This window comes from Rosa rugosa, chromosome 7, assembly GCF_958449725.1.
Source record: "Rosa rugosa chromosome 7, drRosRugo1.1, whole genome shotgun sequence".
Lineage (NCBI taxonomy): Eukaryota > Viridiplantae > Streptophyta > Magnoliopsida > Rosales > Rosaceae > Rosa > Rosa rugosa.
Window position 1 is genome coordinate 829,389 of NC_084826.1, and position 22,858 is coordinate 852,246.

The following is a 22,858-nucleotide window of genomic DNA, read 5'->3' on the forward strand; positions in this document are numbered from 1 at the left end:
TGGGGTTTTTAGATATTTTGGTCACTCACATGCAGTTGTTGATAAAGCCTAGTTTTGCTTTGGAAAATTATACATAGGCTAATAAGTAGCCTAACATGAGGCTGTTGCACGACATGAAGAAGTTTAGCCGCAAGGGGTAGCAACTATCATTCGCGAGCAACTGCAACGACTCCTTTTCCAGCATTGCGACCACTGAAAAAGCGTACTAGAGAAGCAGGACCATTCTCAAGTTCAACTATGTCCTCCACGTACATAGGCGATCTTCCCTTCCTTGATGTAAGGTACCACCAGGTCCAGGAACTAGGGATAGAGGTGGTAGAAATCGAGCACGAAGAAGCCTTCCATGCGAATGCGATTGTAAATCAGATGCATCAAGTTGGTGATCACCCCATCCAGTATATATTTTGCCTCCAACATTTTCAAAGTAAATGTCTATGCCCACTGTAATTTTAATTTTTTTTTTTTATATATTTAATATGTCTATGGTTCAATGCACAAAAACACACACACAACACACAAATTCATTATATAAACCTCAAACTTATATTGTACATGTAACTCAGTAAGAGTTGAAATGCTTGTTAAAAAAAAAGAAAAAAAAAGTAAGAGTTGAAATGTGCAGGCCTGTAAATCATTACGTGTTAAAAGATTCGACCACCTGAAGTAAAAGGTTGAAAGTATTAGTTTTGAACACCTTTGCTAAGAGGTCTACTCGCCTTCATTGAGAGCTTTGCACGTACAATTCAAGCTAGCTGATGTTTTTCCTTTTCTTTTTTCTTTCCTTATTTTTTACTGGCAAAACATCTTATTGTATTCAATGACTCCGATTAGAGTTAGAATAGTACAAACCAAAATATAGGTTTACGAAACGAAAACTCTTTACTATTGACTACCCTCATCTAGGCGCTAAATTGTGATACAAGAGTTATACTCTAGTATAGGTAACCCATATTTGCTTTTCCTAGTATAGACTAGAAAAAACAAAAATTTATGCAACAACCAAATCTTTCCGGAAAGGGAGATTATATATTCTCCTTAGCGTGCTTTCCCTTTTTTGATTATTAGATCTTTCGTACAATTCTGGGTTAAGATATTTACTTGCCTAAAGACTTATTGATCTAGGGTTCATCATCTTCGTTAATAATTAAGGAATATATATTTCCTAGTTTACGTTTTCAGTCCTATTAGATCAAGGGATGCTGCACTATAAATACTACCCTCTGGTTTGTATTTTTTTTCGTTCAATCACATTGACTTTGTTTATCAAGTAGGTGACGGTCAATAACTCTTCAAAATTTTAACAGCATGGGTTGCACGTCTTCAAAATACTCCATAGAGGTATCTAATGAAGATGAAGAAAAACAGGACTCGAATGTCAGAGGGACTATAATTGTCGCCTTCTTTTGGAAGCAATTCATTCTGTTTGGTGTCGATTCTAGGGCATCGAATGAATCGCGTCAAGATATTGAAGGAGAGCATGAATGGAAGCTTAGAAGTAAATGAATTATAAGCACACGTACTTTTCTGTATTTGGATAATTATTGTGTGATTACTGCTTAATAATTTTTTTTCTCTGTATTTCAAATTTTCAGTCGACGACAATCATACAAAGTTGTTTGCAATATCTTCCAACATAATCGCCATAATGGTGGGAGACGCTCGTGATAGCAAAGCCATGTGCCAACATGCACTACGTTACTTACATAAACGGAAGAAGGCCCCGTTCCAAGTTGAAGATGTATTGGAAACAATGTCTTCGTACTTAACAGAGGAGCGTGACAGGGGCGAGAGCAAACGCTTTGGGGCCATGATTGTTGGATGGGATCCGATAAAGGTAATGGAGAATTCTTAATTTTTTTTTAAGCCAAAAACATGGAAAAATATATTGATTTGAAGCGAAGTTTCAAAAATGACTCACCGATAAACAACATTAGCTATTCTACTAGTTAGGGAAGCGTACAAGTGTATAACAAACTTAGGGCTTTGAAGTCTTAACTTGTTTATACGTACTAATTTAATTCTAACTTCTAATTTATATTGGTTGCAGAAATTTCAAATTTGTAGTGTTAATATACGTGGCGACAGGATTGTGAAAAAAAGACACGAATATCTCGCAGCACTAGGAAGTGGAACACACTATAGTATGAAGTTCTTGGGACGTTGGTATGTATTACAATTTTTCTTTACTGTCTTTACATAAGAATAGCAATTACGTTCTACTAACTTCTGCTGCTTATGCCAGTTATAACTCTTCCATGTCAGAAAAAGACGCTATTGAGTTGGTCCTAAAGTCTTTATTTTATGCAACCTTGAGTGATAAGCATTGCGGTGGAATTCTGCATGGTAAGATCTATCTGTTTTCCTCTAGATCCAAATTACTCCCAACGCTTTCTTTTTCATTGTTACTTGTATAATTTATATAGATATATATCATGTATCAGATATACGTATATTTTGTTTTCAGTTTATCGCCTGGATGAGAGCAGAATCCATGACGAAAAGAGTCAGAATGCTATGGAGGTATATTTAGAATATTACGAGTCTTGCAATGAACGAAATACACTTTTTATCGTTTATTCTTCGAAGTACCAACCTTTTTCTGCAGATGACCTCATAACCCACTTAAGGTACATCAACATTTCTCTCTCTTCATATATATATATATATATATATATATATATATATATATAAACGAAGATATATATGTATGTAATCAGGAGACTTGGTTCTTATATATCGGTCTTGCTTTTAATTTTAACAGGCAATATGGAGCAATGAAAGTCGAAGCAGCTCATCTTGTTGCCCATTGTGAATCACAGAATGAAGGCATCGCGTTCTACTTCCACAGACTCATACTCGAGACAGAAAAAGAAGCTACAAAAGTTTTTAGAAACGTGGTGAAAAATGCTCTTGGATTTCCTAGTGATGGTCAATTTGTTGATGATGCCCTAGTTTTTAGAGCAATGCGATATCGAGTGCTCTTGAATACTAAAGAGATGGATGTGCCAGTTTATGTGAACAAGAGCTCGAAGCAGTTGTTGGAAGTCATAACATCAAATGCGGAAGTAATATATCGATGATTGACAAGGATCAACACGGCCACCAGTATACCAGAAAAAAATGCGCACTTGGCGGCTTGCGATTTCAATATTTCTCTTCTAGCTAGGAGCCAACTATATATTTTCTTATATTTTGTAGTTTGAATTTTTTCGGATATCCCGAAGGGACTTATATTTTGTAGTTTCAACACACATCACTTCTATGCTTAAATTCTTTGAATTTTAAAGAGAGTTTTCTTTGTTCTTCTCTTCAATTCCCACCCTTGAAATTGCATTGTTTACCATTTACCTATATATTGGTATCAATTAATTAACGCTTCCCTTTTTTGAATCACTGCCGATTTCATAATTTTTCCCTTAAAGTCAAATATGAGTTTGGGAATATTTAACTTGTAAAAACCAATTTCCTGGCCCTATGTCGATTCCTCATAGCTGTAGTAGTAGCTGAATTGATTTACAATCCAAAACAGACAAGGGTCTCTGATATTTATTGAATTCTAATAGCTTCTAGTCTTTAAACTTACCTTTATGTGACTCACATAAAACTATTCCCTAGGAAAAGAATCCCCTAGGAAAAAAAACTCTCTCTCTCTCTCTCTCTCTCTCTCTCTCTCTCTCTCTCTCTCTCTCTCTCTCTCTCTCTCTAAGACGCCGTCGGCAGTCCTGGTGCCTGTCCAGCTGCGCCCAAGCGTTGGTGACGGCCTCTGGCCTAGCCGGCACATGAGGTGTGCGGCCGGACGGGTAGATCGTTTGGTAGACGTGCCTACAGCTCGGAGGATGGGATCGGGTGGTATACTGCCCTTTCTCTCTTGGTGGATGGGATTGGCTTAGTTGTCGCTGGAGGCTGGGACAGGAGGAGGACTGGGACTTTGCTTAAATTCTATGAATTTGAAAGAGAATTTTCTTTGTTCTTCTCATCCCACCCTTCAAATTGCATTGGTTATCATTTACTTATATATTCATACTAATTAATTAATGCTTCCCTTTCTAGAATCACTGCCGATTTCATAATTTATTCATGAGTTTGGGAATAATGGTTGGAAGATTGAGTAATAACTATTTCATAATATTCAAAGAATTTAGTTTAAAGAAATTTCAAATCAAATTGTTTTGAATTTATTTTTGTATTAAATGATGGGCCATGTATAGAAATTATTATTTTTACTTAATTATTTTAGGTAAACTATAACCACTGTATGGTAATATAAGGAAATTTCGGAAGAAATAAAAAAATAATTTAATTGAATGTTATATTTAGCGAGGTAAGAAGAGTTATTTTTTTCATTTTTTTCTCTTTGTCCTTATTTGTCTTTTCATATGACTTGACATAGTCTATTAATAATTGAAAAAAGTTGGAGGTCCAAATATTAAAATTGGTGGTCCAACTAGAACCACCCATCTAGACAAAAAAAAAGTATTTAGAAACTGTGACATATTCTTTCTTGTGGCATACCGTCGGAAGAGCAGCCGCAGCTATGGCCGTTAGAACAAGGATTAGCTTGGCAAATCCGACCCATAACCATCAGCGTGGGGGTCTTCACGTCTTCAGGTAATTTCGTCCTTTTAAAATTAGTGGTCGTATTACACTATTACGTACGAAACACAAAATCAATAAATCTTGGATTTGTCTACCTTAGCACTCTCAAAAGGCCAGCTAAGAGCATCGACTATGGCAATGGGGAGTTGGGGACGGGTTCTTTTCGTTTGTATTGTTTAGCATCCCTGCTGATGCACTCCTAGCTTATCAGAAGCAAGAAGAATTCACAGCCTTAAATGGCATGCCGTTCCAGATGTGTAAACTTTACTTGCTTGATGGGATTTCAAAAAGCTACATCATTTATCAGTTACATGCTAATAGATAGAGCAGATACCTGAAGTTCATATATATTCTGAAAGATACATTAACAATGAAAAATCCATACACAAGAGACGAGTAGCTTATGTCTTGCATAGTCCCTCAAACATTGGTAGAACCAAAACTCCACGCTTACTATTATATTCCGGGTAGTGAGTGTCTGAGTGATGGCTCCTAATTGGTACAAGTCTGCCCTTTTTCAGCCCAGCGCTTTCAATTGACATTCTATCACCACTTTATATAAATTTTATATATACGCGAGCGCACTTGCAGTAGTATTAACTAAAATATATATACCGGAGGAGTAACTCCTGTTTATACTGTTTCATCTGGGCTGCAAAAGCATCTATTGCAATAATCCTGGTTTTACATCTTCCAAAAGAGTCTGCATACCTTCCATCCACATAGTGACTTAAAATATAGATTTTTGTGGGCTTACATATACTGAAATGCCTAAATCGAGTTTGCACATGCATCGCGTGTGTGCCTGTTGCTAGTATATATATATCAGAGTCAGAATTCAGGGGATTTCAACAGTAACCAAGTTAAATGGATGAAATTTATATATCAGGAATCAGGAATCAGGAATCAGGACATGCCCTGGAATCTCGGAAACCATGCATACATTTTCAAAAAGAAGAGTCAAGTTTGATTCATTAAATGCACCTGCAAATATTTTTGAAGAACGTAACATTTCTAGCACATGTGCGCGCGCGCTTACAGTACACACCCTGTATAATTTGAAATTGGGAAATTCTTTCGACTCCAACAATTTCTATAACCTCATTATCTGCCATAGAAGGCATGAATAGCATGCTGGCAATTAACTCGGGTTGATCATGAAACGGATCTCTTCCAACGGGATGATAATAACAAATAATTCTAGGTGCTTCTGCAATTAGATCATGGCCAGCTGGGTGAGTCTAGAGAAGGTATAAAATAAAAATATAGCTTGAAAATTGCAGGCATATACTTGGGTGAAAATATATGAGGAAGAAAAAGATATATATCAGACCTGTAAGCAGCCCCTATGAAGAGCACCACCTCCTATATACTTGTTTGCAAAATAAACTTCGAGAGCTCCACTTGATTGATCTTCTACCAAGCCTGACCTGTGAGCTTAGAATGACATGCAACGAGAAATTAATTAACAAGTTGGTTGTGATTGCCTGAACTGAATTACAAGAAGATTTGGTTAACAGAATTTAGAACAATTCATCTGTGTACAACTTGTGGCTTAGTATTAACTATTAACCATCTGTCATATTTTCCCTCAAAACGGCAGAGTGGAATGACTGAATTGCTCCAACACTGAGCCTTGGTATAGGAAATTCTTAGGTAAGTTTGTTCCAGAGGAAGTACTTTCCGCTCGAATGAGACAAAACCCATAGGCAGGCGTGAAGTTATCTTTTTGAAGTAGTGTATAATGCACCATATCTTACTCTCCTGCTTTTGATTATAACTGTCATATAGAGCGATGAAAATATATATGAGGTAGTGAGTATATATCAGCAAATAACATGAGAATGTATCTATTCATAGTCTCAAACAAGTACAGAAAAATGGGTGACAAGATATCTTTTGAAATAGCATGGGAACATATCTAGTAGAATAACTGAAAATGCCCTAACTCCTTATCTGTACCACTAAATGTGGAAATAGAAAGTTAAAAAAAAAAAAAAAAAAAAAGATTAAAGAAAGAGATTCCAAGGAAAGAAAGTGTCGCATACTCAAACAAATGATCAAAGTGGATTGTTGGGAGAATGGGAACAAACAAAGTAGAGAGCACCCAAGAAGAGCACTAATTAGTTCCAGAAATGCAACGTACACAAAAATCAGCAAAACTATACCACAATATAGGAAGTCCTTTCGAAGTAAAGAAGGAATGTCATTGTTCAAAAACTAGTGTCGAATTTATGAAAGGGTAGAACTGCCATACATGTAATCTACCAAACGACAAGACAATTAAAGTAGCACCTTGACTAAGAATATATTAAAAAAAAAAAAAAATTTAAAAACAAAAAAAGATAAATCTTTTGTATGGGAGAGATTTGTCAGATAATCACTAGCATCACAATGGATGTTCCAGATTCTCAGAAGTCAGGTTTCACTTTTTTTTTTTCCTTTTACAAAATGAAAATGATACTCGTTTTTAGCACTCAACATATTCACTTTTCAGAGAGATACCATTAATTGTATGATAAGAAAATACAAATGATATAAGAACCACTCAACCTTCTTAGTATAAGTTTTCATGCAAAGCATAAGCAGCGAGTGATTTTGGCTTTTGAGACGTGGAAGCAAAAGATGAGAAAGAAAAAAAGCCGGAGTTCATGAAGAACCAAAGAGAAAAAAGGGCATAGACCTGGCTGAGGAACACTATTCCTGGTTGTTGTGAATCAAGTAGACGTAGTGTACTTGTAACAAAGAGGGCAACCGCAAAAGCAAATTTGCTAATGCGGGGACTACTTCTCCGAACCATTTCCCAGATTCCTCCCTGGGCATGATCTACAAGAAACCAATTTCAGTTGAGATATCATATATGGATCATTACTCAAACACTCAACAGATATATGATTGGTATCAACATATTGTGTAATGCAATTGAATTAGTGGGGTTGCATGTCTGGAAGTGTATACGAGTGAGTGCCTACCTAATCGAAGAAGAGGGCGTATCCGTCAGCGGCACAAGGACTGAGAATTTGAGAGGAGGAGAGAGACAGAGAGGTCGGAGATGGCTGCGAATAGAACCTAGCTCCCTGGAACCCCAACTGTCTCCACCACTTGTGCAACCACCGGTAAGAATGCTAATATTGACTTCAGGTCCTCCCTCTCTTCATTCTCTTTCTCTCTACTGCTGCAGTTACGTACGCAATACATCTCCACTTAAATAGTCCATCGAGGTCCAGGAGTGGCTTTGCCCAAAAAATTAGAAATAAATAAACCAAAAAGGGGATCCGGGGTTCTTTTCGTTATCTTGTGGCTTCCACGTATAATGATATCTGCATTCAAGTTTGGGGTTTTTAGATATTTTGGTCACTCACATGCAGTTGTTGATAAAGCCTAGTTTTGCTTTGGAAAATTATACATAGGCTAATAAGTAGCCTAACATGAGGCTGTTGCACGACATGAAGAAGTTTAGCCGCAAGGGGTAGCAACTATCATTCGCGAGCAACTGCAACGACTCCTTTTCCAGCATTGCGACCACTGAAAAAGCGTACTAGAGAAGCAGGACCATTCTCAAGTTCAACTATGTCCTCCACGTACATAGGCGATCTTCCCTTCCTTGATGTAAGGTACCACCAGGTCCAGGAACTAGGGATAGAGGTGGTAGAAATCGAGCACGAAGAAGCCTTCCATGCGAATGCGATTGTAAATCAGATGCATCAAGTTGGTGATCACCCCATCCAGTATATATTTTGCCTCCAACATTTTCAAAGTAAATGTCTATGCCCACTGTAATTTTAATTTTTTTTTTTTATATATTTAATATGTCTATGGTTCAATGCACAAAAACACACACACAACACACAAATTCATTATATAAACCTCAAACTTATATTGTACATGTAACTCAGTAAGAGTTGAAATGCTTGTTAAAAAAAAAGAAAAAAAAAGTAAGAGTTGAAATGTGCAGGCCTGTAAATCATTACGTGTTAAAAGATTCGACCACCTGAAGTAAAAGGTTGAAAGTATTAGTTTTGAACACCTTTGCTAAGAGGTCTACTCGCCTTCATTGAGAGCTTTGCACGTACAATTCAAGCTAGCTGATGTTTTTCCTTTTCTTTTTTCTTTCCTTATTTTTTACTGGCAAAACATCTTATTGTATTCAATGACTCCGATTAGAGTTAGAATAGTACAAACCAAAATATAGGTTTACGAAACGAAAACTCTTTACTATTGACTACCCTCATCTAGGCGCTAAATTGTGATACAAGAGTTATACTCTAGTATAGGTAACCCATATTTGCTTTTCCTAGTATAGACTAGAAAAAACAAAAATTTATGCAACAACCAAATCTTTCCGGAAAGGGAGATTATATATTCTCCTTAGCGTGCTTTCCCTTTTTTGATTATTAGATCTTTCGTACAATTCTGGGTTAAGATATTTACTTGCCTAAAGACTTATTGATCTAGGGTTCATCATCTTCGTTAATAATTAAGGAATATATATTTCCTAGTTTACGTTTTCAGTCCTATTAGATCAAGGGATGCTGCACTATAAATACTACCCTCTGGTTTGTATTTTTTTTCGTTCAATCACATTGACTTTGTTTATCAAGTAGGTGACGGTCAATAACTCTTCAAAATTTTAACAGCATGGGTTGCACGTCTTCAAAATACTCCATAGAGGTATCTAATGAAGATGAAGAAAAACAGGACTCGAATGTCAGAGGGACTATAATTGTCGCCTTCTTTTGGAAGCAATTCATTCTGTTTGGTGTCGATTCTAGGGCATCGAATGAATCGCGTCAAGATATTGAAGGAGAGCATGAATGGAAGCTTAGAAGTAAATGAATTATAAGCACACGTACTTTTCTGTATTTGGATAATTATTGTGTGATTACTGCTTAATAATTTTTTTTCTCTGTATTTCAAATTTTCAGTCGACGACAATCATACAAAGTTGTTTGCAATATCTTCCAACATAATCGCCATAATGGTGGGAGACGCTCGTGATAGCAAAGCCATGTGCCAACATGCACTACGTTACTTACATAAACGGAAGAAGGCCCCGTTCCAAGTTGAAGATGTATTGGAAACAATGTCTTCGTACTTAACAGAGGAGCGTGACAGGGGCGAGAGCAAACGCTTTGGGGCCATGATTGTTGGATGGGATCCGATAAAGGTAATGGAGAATTCTTAATTTTTTTTTAAGCCAAAAACATGGAAAAATATATTGATTTGAAGCGAAGTTTCAAAAATGACTCACCGATAAACAACATTAGCTATTCTACTAGTTAGGGAAGCGTACAAGTGTATAACAAACTTAGGGCTTTGAAGTCTTAACTTGTTTATACGTACTAATTTAATTCTAACTTCTAATTTATATTGGTTGCAGAAATTTCAAATTTGTAGTGTTAATATACGTGGCGACAGGATTGTGAAAAAAAGACACGAATATCTCGCAGCACTAGGAAGTGGAACACACTATAGTATGAAGTTCTTGGGACGTTGGTATGTATTACAATTTTTCTTTACTGTCTTTACATAAGAATAGCAATTACGTTCTACTAACTTCTGCTGCTTATGCCAGTTATAACTCTTCCATGTCAGAAAAAGACGCTATTGAGTTGGTCCTAAAGTCTTTATTTTATGCAACCTTGAGTGATAAGCATTGCGGTGGAATTCTGCATGGTAAGATCTATCTGTTTTCCTCTAGATCCAAATTACTCCCAACGCTTTCTTTTTCATTGTTACTTGTATAATTTATATAGATATATATCATGTATCATATATACGTATATTTTGTTTTCAGTTTATCGCCTGGATGAGAGCAGAATCCATGACGAAAAGAGTCAGAATGCTATGGAGGTATATTTAGAATATTACGAGTCTTGCAATGAACGAAATACACTTTTTATCGTTTATTCTTCGAAGTACCAACCTTTTTCTGCAGATGACCTCATAACCCACTTAAGGTACATCAACATTTCTCTCTCTTCATATATATATATATATATATATATATATATATATATAACGAAGATATATATGTATGTAATCAGGAGACTTGGTTCTTATATATCGGTCTTGCTTTTAATTTTAACAGGCAATATGGAGCAATGAAAGTCGAAGCAGCTCATCTTGTTGCCCATTGTGAATCACAGAATGAAGGCATCGCGTTCTACTTCCACAGACTCATACTCGAGACAGAAAAAGAAGCTACAAAAGTTTTTAGAAACGTGGTGAAAAATGCTCTTGGATTTCCTAGTGATGGTCAATTTGTTGATGATGCCCTAGTTTTTAGAGCAATGCGATATCGAGTGCTCTTGAATACTAAAGAGATGGATGTGCCAGTTTATGTGAACAAGAGCTCGAAGCAGTTGTTGGAAGTCATAACATCAAATGCGGAAGTAATATATCGATGATTGACAAGGATCAACACGGCCACCAGTATACCAGAAAAAAATGCGCACTTGGCGGCTTGCGATTTCTAATATTTCTCTTCTAGCTAGGAGCCAACTATATATTTTCTTATATTTTGTAGTTTGAATTTTTTCGGATATCCCGAAGGGACTTATATTTTGTAGTTTCAACACACATCACTTCTATGCTTAAATTCTTTGAATTTTAAAGAGAGTTTTCTTTGTTCTTCTCTTCAATTCCCACCCTTGAAATTGCATTGTTTACCATTTACCTATATATTGGTATCAATTAATTAACGCTTCCCTTTTTTGAATCACTGCCGATTTCATAATTTTTCCCTTAAAGTCAAATATGAGTTTGGGAATATTTAACTTGTAAAAACCAATTTCCTGGCCCTATGTCGATTCCTCATAGCTGTAGTAGTAGCTGAATTGATTTACAATCCAAAACAGACAAGGGTCTCTGATATTTATTGAATTCTAATAGCTTCTAGTCTTTAAACTTACCTTTATGTGACTCACATAAAACTATTCCCTAGGAAAAGAATCCCCTAGGAAAAAAAACTCTCTCTCTCTCTCTCTCTCTCTCTCTCTCTCTCTCTCTCTCTCTCTCTCTCTCTCTCTCTCTCTCTCTCTCTCTAAGACGCCGTCGGCAGTCCTGGTGCCTGTCCAGCTGCGCCCAAGCGTTGGTGACGGCCTCTGGCCTAGCCGGCACATGAGGTGTGCGGCCGGACGGGTAGATCGTTTGGTAGACGTGCCTACAGCTCGGAGGATGGGATCGGGTGGTATACTGCCCTTTCTCTCTTGGTGGATGGGATTGGCTTAGTTGTCGCTGGAGGCTGGGACAGGAGGAGGACTGGGACTTTGCTTAAATTCTATGAATTTGAAAGAGAATTTTCTTTGTTCTTCTCATCCCACCCTTCAAATTGCATTGGTTATCATTTACTTATATATTCATACTAATTAATTAATGCTTCCCTTTCTAGAATCACTGCCGATTTCATAATTTATTCATGAGTTTGGGAATAATGGTTGGAAGATTGAGTAATAACTATTTCATAATATTCAAAGAATTTAGTTTAAAGAAATTTCAAATCAAATTGTTTTGAATTTATTTTTGTATTAAATGATGGGCCATGTATAGAAATTATTATTTTTACTTAATTATTTTAGGTAAACTATAACCACTGTATGGTAATATAAGGAAATTTCGGAAGAAATAAAAAAATAATTTAATTGAATGTTATATTTAGCGAGGTAAGAAGAGTTATTTTTTTCATTTTTTTCTCTTTGTCCTTATTTGTCTTTTCATATGACTTGACATAGTCTATTAATAATTGAAAAAAGTTGGAGGTCCAAATATTAAAATTGGTGGTCCAACTAGAACCACCCATCTAGACAAAAAAAAAGTATTTAGAAACTGTGACATATTCTTTCTTGTGGCATACCGTCGGAAGAGCAGCCGCAGCTATGGCCGTTAGAACAAGGATTAGCTTGGCAAATCCGACCCATAACCATCAGCGTGGGGGTCTTCACGTCTTCAGGTAATTTCGTCCTTTTAAAATTAGTGGTCGTATTACACTATTACGTACGAAACACAAAATCAATAAATCTTGGATTTGTCTACCTTAGCACTCTCAAAAGGCCAGCTAAGAGCATCGACTATGGCAATGGGGAGTTGGGGACGGGTTCTTTTCGTTTGTATTGTTTAGCATCCCTGCTGATGCACTCCTAGCTTATCAGAAGCAAGAAGAATTCACAGCCTTAAATGGCATGCCGTTCCAGATGTGTAAACTTTACTTGCTTGATGGGATTTCAAAAAGCTACATCATTTATCAGTTACATGCTAATAGATAGAGCAGATACCTGAAGTTCATATATATTCTGAAAGATACATTAACAATGAAAAATCCATACACAAGAGACGAGTAGCTTATGTCTTGCATAGTCCCTCAAACATTGGTAGAACCAAAACTCCACGCTTACTATTATATTCCGGGTAGTGAGTGTCTGAGTGATGGCTCCTAATTGGTACAAGTCTGCCCTTTTTCAGCCCAGCGCTTTCAATTGACATTCTATCACCACTTTATATAAATTTTATATATACGCGAGCGCACTTGCAGTAGTATTAACTAAAATATATATACCGGAGGAGTAACTCCTGTTTATACTGTTTCATCTGGGCTGCAAAAGCATCTATTGCAATAATCCTGGTTTTACATCTTCCAAAAGAGTCTGCATACCTTCCATCCACATAGTGACTTAAAATATAGATTTTTGTGGGCTTACATATACTGAAATGCCTAAATCGAGTTTGCACATGCATCGCGTGTGTGCCTGTTGCTAGTATATATATATCAGAGTCAGAATTCAGGGGATTTCAACAGTAACCAAGTTAAATGGATGAAATTTATATATCAGGAATCAGGAATCAGGAATCAGGACATGCCCTGGAATCTCGGAAACCATGCATACATTTTCAAAAAGAAGAGTCAAGTTTGATTCATTAAATGCACCTGCAAATATTTTTGAAGAACGTAACATTTCTAGCACATGTGCGCGCGCGCTTACAGTACACACCCTGTATAATTTGAAATTGGGAAATTCTTTCGACTCCAACAATTTCTATAACCTCATTATCTGCCATAGAAGGCATGAATAGCATGCTGGCAATTAACTCGGGTTGATCATGAAACGGATCTCTTCCAACGGGATGATAATAACAAATAATTCTAGGTGCTTCTGCAATTAGATCATGGCCAGCTGGGTGAGTCTAGAGAAGGTATAAAATAAAAATATAGCTTGAAAATTGCAGGCATATACTTGGGTGAAAATATATGAGGAAGAAAAAGATATATATCAGACCTGTAAGCAGCCCCTATGAAGAGCACCACCTCCTATATACTTGTTTGCAAAATAAACTTCGAGAGCTCCACTTGATTGATCTTCTACCAAGCCTGACCTGTGAGCTTAGAATGACATGCAACGAGAAATTAATTAACAAGTTGGTTGTGATTGCCTGAACTGAATTACAAGAAGATTTGGTTAACAGAATTTAGAACAATTCATCTGTGTACAACTTGTGGCTTAGTATTAACTATTAACCATCTGTCATATTTTCCCTCAAAACGGCAGAGTGGAATGACTGAATTGCTCCAACACTGAGCCTTGGTATAGGAAATTCTTAGGTAAGTTTGTTCCAGAGGAAGTACTTTCCGCTCGAATGAGACAAAACCCATAGGCAGGCGTGAAGTTATCTTTTTGAAGTAGTGTATAATGCACCATATCTTACTCTCCTGCTTTTGATTATAACTGTCATATAGAGCGATGAAAATATATATGAGGTAGTGAGTATATATCAGCAAATAACATGAGAATGTATCTATTCATAGTCTCAAACAAGTACAGAAAAATGGGTGACAAGATATCTTTTGAAATAGCATGGGAACATATCTAGTAGAATAACTGAAAATGCCCTAACTCCTTATCTGTACCACTAAATGTGGAAATAGAAAGTTAAAAAAAAAAAAAAAAAAAAAGATTAAAGAAAGAGATTCCAAGGAAAGAAAGTGTCGCATACTCAAACAAATGATCAAAGTGGATTGTTGGGAGAATGGGAACAAACAAAGTAGAGAGCACCCAAGAAGAGCACTAATTAGTTCCAGAAATGCAACGTACACAAAAATCAGCAAAACTATACCACAATATAGGAAGTCCTTTCGAAGTAAAGAAGGAATGTCATTGTTCAAAAACTAGTGTCGAATTTATGAAAGGGTAGAACTGCCATACATGTAATCTACCAAACGACAAGACAATTAAAGTAGCACCTTGACTAAGAATATATTAAAAAAAAAAAAAAATTTAAAAACAAAAAAAGATAAATCTTTTGTATGGGAGAGATTTGTCAGATAATCACTAGCATCACAATGGATGTTCCAGATTCTCAGAAGTCAGGTTTCACTTTTTTTTTTTCCTTTTACAAAATGAAAATGATACTCGTTTTTAGCACTCAACATATTCACTTTTCAGAGAGATACCATTAATTGTATGATAAGAAAATACAAATGATATAAGAACCACTCAACCTTCTTAGTATAAGTTTTCATGCAAAGCATAAGCAGCGAGTGATTTTGGCTTTTGAGACGTGGAAGCAAAAGATGAGAAAGAAAAAAAGCCGGAGTTCATGAAGAACCAAAGAGAAAAAAGGGCATAGACCTGGCTGAGGAACACTATTCCTGGTTGTTGTGAATCAAGTAGACGTAGTGTACTTGTAACAAAGAGGGCAACCGCAAAAGCAAATTTGCTAATGCGGGGACTACTTCTCCGAACCATTTCCCAGATTCCTCCCTGGGCATGATCTACAAGAAACCAATTTCAGTTGAGATATCATATATGGATCATTACTCAAACACTCAACAGATATATGATTGGTATCAACATATTGTGTAATGCAATTGAATTAGTGGGGTTGCATGTCTGGAAGTGTATACGAGTGAGTGCCTACCTAATCGAAGAAGAGGGCGTATCCGTCAGCGGCACAAGGACTGAGAATTTGAGAGGAGGAGAGAGACAGAGAGGTCGGAGATGGCTGCGAATAGAACCTAGCTCCCTGGAACCCCAACTGTCTCCACCACTTGTGCAACCACCGGTAAGAATGCTAATATTGACTTCAGGTCCTCCCTCTCTTCATTCTCTTTCTCTCTACTGCTGCAGTTACGTACGCAATACATCTCCACTTAAATAGTCCATCGAGGTCCAGGAGTGGCTTTGCCCAAAAAATTAGAAATAAATAAACCAAAAAGGGGATCCGGGGTTCTTTTCGTTATCTTGTGGCTTCCACGTATAATGATATCTGCATTCAAGTTTGGGGTTTTTAGATATTTTGGTCACTCACATGCAGTTGTTGATAAAGCCTAGTTTTGCTTTGGAAAATTATACATAGGCTAATAAGTAGCCTAACATGAGGCTGTTGCACGACATGAAGAAGTTTAGCCGCAAGGGGTAGCAACTATCATTCGCGAGCAACTGCAACGACTCCTTTTCCAGCATTGCGACCACTGAAAAAGCGTACTAGAGAAGCAGGACCATTCTCAAGTTCAACTATGTCCTCCACGTACATAGGCGATCTTCCCTTCCTTGATGTAAGGTACCACCAGGTCCAGGAACTAGGGATAGAGGTGGTAGAAATCGAGCACGAAGAAGCCTTCCATGCGAATGCGATTGTAAATCAGATGCATCAAGTTGGTGATCACCCCATCCAGTATATATTTTGCCTCCAACATTTTCAAAGTAAATGTCTATGCCCACTGTAATTTTAATTTTTTTTTTTTATATATTTAATATGTCTATGGTTCAATGCACAAAAACACACACACAACACACAAATTCATTATATAAACCTCAAACTTATATTGTACATGTAACTCAGTAAGAGTTGAAATGCTTGTTAAAAAAAAAGAAAAAAAAAGTAAGAGTTGAAATGTGCAGGCCTGTAAATCATTACGTGTTAAAAGATTCGACCACCTGAAGTAAAAGGTTGAAAGTATTAGTTTTGAACACCTTTGCTAAGAGGTCTACTCGCCTTCATTGAGAGCTTTGCACGTACAATTCAAGCTAGCTGATGTTTTTCCTTTTCTTTTTTCTTTCCTTATTTTTTACTGGCAAAACATCTTATTGTATTCAATGACTCCGATTAGAGTTAGAATAGTACAAACCAAAATATAGGTTTACGAAACGAAAACTCTTTACTATTGACTACCCTCATCTAGGCGCTAAATTGTGATACAAGAGTTATACTCTAGTATAGGTAACCCATATTTGCTTTTCCTAGTATAGACTAGAAAAAACAAAAATTTATGCAACAACCAAATCTTTCCGGAAAGGGAGATTATATATTCTCCTTAGCGTGCTTTCCCTTTTTTGATTATTAGATCTTTCGTACAATTCTGGGTTAAGATATTTACTTGCCTAAAGACTTATTGATCTAGGGTTCATCATCTTCGTTAATAATTAAGGAATATATATTTCCTAGTTTACGTTTTCAGTCCTATTAGATCAAGGGATGCTGCACTATAAATACTACCCTCTGGTTTGTATTTTTTTTCGTTCAATCACATTGACTTTGTTTATCAAGTAGGTGACGGTCAATAACTCTTCAAAATTTTAACAGCATGGGTTGCACGTCTTCAAAATACTCCATAGAGGTATCTAATGAAGATGAAGAAAAACAGGACTCGAATGTCAGAGGGACTATAATTGTCGCCTTCTTTTGGAAGCAATTCATTCTGTTTGGTGTCGATTCTAGGGCATCGAATGAATCGCGTCAAGATATTGAAGGAGAGCATGAATGGAAGCTTAGAAGTAAATGAATTATAAGCACACGTACTTTTCTGTATTTGGATAATTATTGTGTGATTACTGCTTAATAATTTTTTTTCTCTGTATTTCAAATTTTCAGTCGACGACAATCATACAAAGTTGTTTGCAATATCTTCCAACATAATCGCCATAATGGTGGGAGACGCTCGTGATAGCAAAGCCATGTGCCAACATGCACTACGTTACTTACATAAACGGAAGAAGGCCCCGTTCCAAGTTGAAGATGTATTGGAAACAATGTCTTCGTACTTAACAGAGGAGCGTGACAGGGGCGAGAGCAAACGCTTTGGGGCCATGATTGTTGGATGGGATCCGATAAAGGTAATGGAGAATTCTTAATTTTTTTTTAAGCCAAAAACATGGAAAAATATATTGATTTGAAGCGAAGTTTCAAAAATGACTCACCGATAAACAACATTAGCTATTCTACTAGTTAGGGAAGCGTACAAGTGTATAACAAACTTAGGGCTTTGAAGTCTTAACTTGTTTATACGTACTAATTTAATTCTAACTTCTAATTTATATTGGTTGCAGAAATTTCAAATTTGTAGTGTTAATATACGTGGCGACAGGATTGTGAAAAAAAGACACGAATATCTCGCAGCACTAGGAAGTGGAACACACTATAGTATGAAGTTCTTGGGACGTTGGTATGTATTACAATTTTTCTTTACTGTCTTTACATAAGAATAGCAATTACGTTCTACTAACTTCTGCTGCTTATGCCAGTTATAACTCTTCCATGTCAGAAAAAGACGCTATTGAGTTGGTCCTAAAGTCTTTATTTTATGCAACCTTGAGTGATAAGCATTGCGGTGGAATTCTGCATGGTAAGATCTATCTGTTTTCCTCTAGATCCAAATTACTCCCAACGCTTTCTTTTTCATTGTTACTTGTATAATTTATATAGATATATATCATGTATCAGATATACGTATATTTTGTTTTCAGTTTATCGCCTGGATGAGAGCAGAATCCATGACGAAAAGAGTCAGAATGCTATGGAGGTATATTTAGAATATTACGAGTCTTGCAATGAACGAAATACACTTTTTATCGTTTATTCTTCGAAGTACCAACCTTTTTCTGCAGATGACCTCATAACCCACTTAAGGTACATCAACATTTCTCTCTCTTCATATATATATATATATATATATATATATATATATATATATAACGAAGATATATATGTATGTAATCAGGAGACTTGGTTCTTATATATCGGTCTTGCTTTTAATTTTAACAGGCAATATGGAGCAATGAAAGTCGAAGCAGCTCATCTTGTTGCCCATTGTGAATCACAGAATGAAGGCATCGCGTTCTACTTCCACAGACTCATACTCGAGACAGAAAAAGAAGCTACAAAAGTTTTTAGAAACGTGGTGAAAAATGCTCTTGGATTTCCTAGTGATGGTCAATTTGTTGATGATGCCCTAGTTTTTAGAGCAATGCGATATCGAGTGCTCTTGAATACTAAAGAGATGGATGTGCCAGTTTATGTGAACAAGAGCTCGAAGCAGTTGTTGGAAGTCATAACATCAAATGCGGAAGTAATATATCGATGATTGACAAGGATCAACACGGCCACCAGTATACCAGAAAAAAATGCGCACTTGGCGGCTTGCGATTTCTAATATTTCTCTTCTAGCTAGGAGCCAACTATATATTTTCTTATATTTTGTAGTTTGAATTTTTTCGGATATCCCGAAGGGACTTATATTTTGTAGTTTCAACACACATCACTTCTATGCTTAAATTCTTTGAATTTTAAAGAGAGTTTTCTTTGTTCTTCTCTTCAATTCCCACCCTTGAAATTGCATTGTTTACCATTTACCTATATATTGGTATCAATTAATTAACGCTTCCCTTTTTTGAATCACTGCCGATTTCATAATTTTTCCCTTAAAGTCAAATATGAGTTTGGGAATATTTAACTTGTAAAAACCAATTTCCTGGCCCTATGTCGATTCCTCATAGCTGTAGTAGTAGCTGAATTGATTTACAATCCAAAACAGACAAGGGTCTCTGATATTTATTGAATTCTAATAGCTTCTAGTCTTTAAACTTACCTTTATGTGACTCACATAAAACTATTCCCTAGGAAAAGAATCCCCTAGGAAAAAAAACTCTCTCTCTCTCTCTCTCTCTCTCTCTCTCTCTCTCTCTCTCTCTCTCTCTCTCTCTCTCTCTCTCTCTAAGACGCCGTCGGCAGTCCTGGTGCCTGTCCAGCTGCGCCCAAGCGTTGGTGACGGCCTCTGGCCTAGCCGGCACATGAGGTGTGCGGCCGGACGGGTAGATCGTTTGGTAGACGTGCCTACAGCTCGGAGGATGGGATCGGGTGGTATACTGCCCTTTCTCTCTTGGTGGATGGGATTGGCTTAGTTGTCGCTGGAGGCTGGGACAGGAGGAGGACTGGGACTTTGCTTAAATTCTATGAATTTGAAAGAGAATTTTCTTTGTTCTTCTCATCCCACCCTTCAAATTGCATTGGTTATCATTTACTTATATATTCATACTAATTAATTAATGCTTCCCTTTCTAGAATCACTGCCGATTTCATAATTTATTCATGAGTTTGGGAATAATGGTTGGAAGATTGAGTAATAACTATTTCATAATATTCAAAGAATTTAGTTTAAAGAAATTTCAAATCAAATTGTTTTGAATTTATTTTTGTATTAAATGATGGGCCATGTATAGAAATTATTATTTTTACTTAATTATTTTAGGTAAACTATAACCACTGTATGGTAATATAAGGAAATTTCGGAAGAAATAAAAAAATAATTTAATTGAATGTTATATTTAGCGAGGTAAGAAGAGTTATTTTTTTCATTTTTTTCTCTTTGTCCTTATTTGTCTTTTCATATGACTTGACATAGTCTATTAATAATTGAAAAAAGTTGGAGGTCCAAATATTAAAATTGGTGGTCCAACTAGAACCACCCATCTAGACAAAAAAAAAGTATTTAGAAACTGTGACATATTCTTTCTTGTGGCATACCGTCGGAAGAGCAGCCGCAGCTATGGCCGTTAGAACAAGGATTAGCTTGGCAAATCCGACCCATAACCATCAGCGTGGGGGTCTTCACGTCTTCAGGTAATTTCGTCCTTTTAAAATTAGTGGTCGTATTACACTATTACGTACGAAACACAAAATCAATAAATCTTGGATTTGTCTACCTTAGCACTCTCAAAAGGCCAGCTAAGAGCATCGACTATGGCAATGGGGAGTTGGGGACGGGTTCTTTTCGTTTGTATTGTTTAGCATCCCTGCTGATGCACTCCTAGCTTATCAGAAGCAAGAAGAATTCACAGCCTTAAATGGCATGCCGTTCCAGATGTGTAAACTTTACTTGCTTGATGGGATTTCAAAAAGCTACATCATTTATCAGTTACATGCTAATAGATAGAGCAGATACCTGAAGTTCATATATATTCTGAAAGATACATTAACAATGAAAAATCCATACACAAGAGACGAGTAGCTTATGTCTTGCATAGTCCCTCAAACATTGGTAGAACCAAAACTCCACGCTTACTATTATATTCCGGGTAGTGAGTGTCTGAGTGATGGCTCCTAATTGGTACAAGTCTGCCCTTTTTCAGCCCAGCGCTTTCAATTGACATTCTATCACCACTTTATATAAATTTTATATATACGCGAGCGCACTTGCAGTAGTATTAACTAAAATATATATACCGGAGGAGTAACTCCTGTTTATACTGTTTCATCTGGGCTGCAAAAGCATCTATTGCAATAATCCTGGTTTTACATCTTCCAAAAGAGTCTGCATACCTTCCATCCACATAGTGACTTAAAATATAGATTTTTGTGGGCTTACATATACTGAAATGCCTAAATCGAGTTTGCACATGCATCGCGTGTGTGCCTGTTGCTAGTATATATATATCAGAGTCAGAATTCAGGGGATTTCAACAGTAACCAAGTTAAATGGATGAAATTTATATATCAGGAATCAGGAATCAGGAATCAGGACATGCCCTGGAATCTCGGAAACCATGCATACATTTTCAAAAAGAAGAGTCAAGTTTGATTCATTAAATGCACCTGCAAATATTTTTGAAGAACGTAACATTTCTAGCACATGTGCGCGCGCGCTTACAGTACACACCCTGTATAATTTGAAATTGGGAAATTCTTTCGACTCCAACAATTTCTATAACCTCATTATCTGCCATAGAAGGCATGAATAGCATGCTGGCAATTAACTCGGGTTGATCATGAAACGGATCTCTTCCAACGGGATGATAATAACAAATAATTCTAGGTGCTTCTGCAATTAGATCATGGCCAGCTGGGTGAGTCTAGAGAAGGTATAAAATAAAAATATAGCTTGAAAATTGCAGGCATATACTTGGGTGAAAATATATGAGGAAGAAAAAGATATATATCAGACCTGTAAGCAGCCCCTATGAAGAGCACCACCTCCTATATACTTGTTTGCAAAATAAACTTCGAGAGCTCCACTTGATTGATCTTCTACCAAGCCTGACCTGTGAGCTTAGAATGACATGCAACGAGAAATTAATTAACAAGTTGGTTGTGATTGCCTGAACTGAATTACAAGAAGATTTGGTTAACAGAATTTAGAACAATTCATCTGTGTACAACTTGTGGCTTAGTATTAACTATTAACCATCTGTCATATTTTCCCTCAAAACGGCAGAGTGGAATGACTGAATTGCTCCAACACTGAGCCTTGGTATAGGAAATTCTTAGGTAAGTTTGTTCCAGAGGAAGTACTTTCCGCTCGAATGAGACAAAACCCATAGGCAGGCGTGAAGTTATCTTTTTGAAGTAGTGTATAATGCACCATATCTTACTCTCCTGCTTTTGATTATAACTGTCATATAGAGCGATGAAAATATATATGAGGTAGTGAGTATATATCAGCAAATAACATGAGAATGTATCTATTCATAGTCTCAAACAAGTACAGAAAAATGGGTGACAAGATATCTTTTGAAATAGCATGGGAACATATCTAGTAGAATAACTGAAAATGCCCTAACTCCTTATCTGTACCACTAAATGTGGAAATAGAAAGTTAAAAAAAAAAAAAAAAAAAAAGATTAAAGAAAGAGATTCCAAGGAAAGAAAGTGTCGCATACTCAAACAAATGATCAAAGTGGATTGTTGGGAGAATGGGAACAAACAAAGTAGAGAGCACCCAAGAAGAGCACTAATTAGTTCCAGAAATGCAACGTACACAAAAATCAGCAAAACTATACCACAATATAGGAAGTCCTTTCGAAGTAAAGAAGGAATGTCATTGTTCAAAAACTAGTGTCGAATTTATGAAAGGGTAGAACTGCCATACATGTAATCTACCAAACGACAAGACAATTAAAGTAGCACCTTGACTAAGAATATATTAAAAAAAAAAAAAAATTTAAAAACAAAAAAAGATAAATCTTTTGTATGGGAGAGATTTGTCAGATAATCACTA